The 2,309-nt window shown below is 41.9% G+C and overlaps 1 pseudogene; it reads right to left on the bottom strand.

The window, feature by feature from the left end:
• Positions 1 to 2,309, bottom strand: part of LOC103610187 — a 15,304-nt pseudogene that overhangs the window by 11,893 nt on the left and 1,102 nt on the right.

Genomic DNA, 2,309 nt, shown 5'->3' with positions numbered 1-2,309 from the left:
TTCACAGGACAGCTGCACATGGGAAATTTAGAATTGTTTAAGCCTTTTCAATGTTTCACAGGAGGTGGGATGTGCAACTCGTTGGGGAAAGCTGTGAAACTCCTTTCAGCTTTGTCAAAGAATGATTTGATGAGGTGAGCCACCCTGAAGGTGAACCAAGGAAGAAATAGGTAAATTCACAGTTTTCAAAATGTTAAGTCTACCTTGGAGCACAGCTGCCTAAAAGAATAGCAAACAAGCTGCATAGAATTCATGCTCTCACTATTAAGCAAAACTATCTTCCCTTAATCACAAATGTATCATTCTCTAATAAAATGTAGGGGCAATAGCTAGTTAGATTTTTTTTCACTTTAAATGAGGTATTAATAGCTAAAATATTACCTTTTCTGGTCACAGCCAAAATGAAAGGCAAATCTAGCAATTGAGAACAAGGCAATTACGTTTGGGCTTATGAAGAAGATGGGGTTTTATAAAGCCAAAGGCGTTCCTGACCAATGAAGCAGGTGTCTTGATCAGCAAGCATAGTTAAGAAAGAAAATTGAATTCTTTGAAAACAATTTGGAAAAGAATTTGGAAACCATATCCAAACAATGCTCTGGGGCTGACATTTCAAAAATGTATTTGCTCTTTATTCTAATCCCTTTGGTACTGTTATCAAAGTGAAGGCATGACATATGGAACCAAAAATATTCAGTGAGATGAAGGAGTATTCAGATGCACACAGTTAGAAGAGGCCCAGGGATTACAATCTGGCTCACCTTATACATCCAGTCTCAGCTCCCTAAAGGCTCATAAGAACTGTCATTTATGGGGAGCCTGCAGTAGAACTGTATTGGGTAGCTTTCTACCATCCTCTAAAAAACTTTAAGGAGAAGAATGCCTAGAGAGATTAACTATTTTGCACAAGGTCTCAGAGTCGGTGAGAAATGAAGCCAGTATTCAAATCCAATTCTGTCACTTCTTGCTGTTTCTGAACCTGATTTCCTTCTGACCATTGTTCTTACACTAGTTCTGCCCTGTTGACGTCCAAGCACACAGGCAAATCTTAGCACATTAAGTGTTTTTCAGCATGTTTCAGATGTTTACAGATGGAATTCTTACAGGGCAGTTTAACACTGATAAGGGACTGTTACTGAAGGGATTTTTCTTGTTGTTTTATTGTTCTTCCCGCTTTTATTGTTGTTGTTGCTTGGTTTTTCTGATCTTCAATACAGCTGCCATTGTATCTGATTGTCTGTTTCTTATGAGGCACTCACCAATGCTAGAAAATAAGTTAAGAACATGATCTTTTATTAAAACTTTTATCTTCTCTGCAGACTTTCACAGTCAGTTTAAAATACTTACACAGACCAATCAAAATTACCTGCAAGAAACTATTTCCATATGAAATAAAGTTTGTACATTGAAAAGACAAGTAACTGATAATGAATTATTTTACATCTAAAGTAAATCCATCATGTATTGATGAATGGCATAGGCTGTGACATACAACAACTGAAGGCACAAAGCTGCTTGGAGGAGATGAACTGAACAGATTACTTTTGCCTTTATGTCAGCAGCTTCTTCTCCAGAAGGGGAAACAAACCACATAGAATGGATTGTTGATTCTACACAATATGAATCAAAAGCAGAAAAAAATGCAGTGGTTTGACATGGTATCAATCAAGAATGAATATAGAATCAATTCTAGAAACTCAGAGCATCTAAAGCTGCAGTACATTTCTTGCCCCAGGAGAAGAATCCTGGCTCTGCTGGAACCCCCACCCCCAGCCCTTTATTGTATTTTACTCCTCCTCTCCCTATCTCATCCATCCTCTCCTCATGGAGAGCAGCCTGGGTGTTTACAATTATCACCAGAGAGTCCAACAGAGGAGGACCTAGAGCTGGTTGCAGATATCTTGAAGGGTTGTATCTTCTCTGCCCAAACAATGCCATCTCCCCAGGGGCAATGCCTGCTGCCTATCACCAGAGCCTCGTTCAGGGGATCTGGAAGCCATTCCTCAGCAGGCCCTCAGGACAGCCAGTGTGGAAGGAGATAGCTCCTGGGCGTAGGGACCCCATGGGCGCTTGAACAGGGACACAGCCTGGCAATATGGTGCCCTTCCTGGTTCTTCTCCGCAGTAAACAAGCTCGCTGGTGCCAACACCCAAGCCCACCCGCGCCAAACCTCAGCCAGTCACAGGTCAAGGCTCACCTCCTGCCCAGCCCCAACCAATCAGTTACCGCCCCGTCCACTCTCTGTCCCACCCCGGAGCACAGCACCCTATAAATGTACGTGCAGTCCTTGAATAAAGCGGAACTTCTCTGGC

Source organism: Galeopterus variegatus, unplaced genomic scaffold (genome assembly GCF_000696425.1).
Source record: "Galeopterus variegatus unplaced genomic scaffold, G_variegatus-3.0.2 Scaffold10724, whole genome shotgun sequence".
Classification (NCBI taxonomy): domain Eukaryota; kingdom Metazoa; phylum Chordata; class Mammalia; order Dermoptera; family Cynocephalidae; genus Galeopterus; species Galeopterus variegatus.
This window is presented reverse-complemented; position numbering and strand designations above follow the sequence as displayed.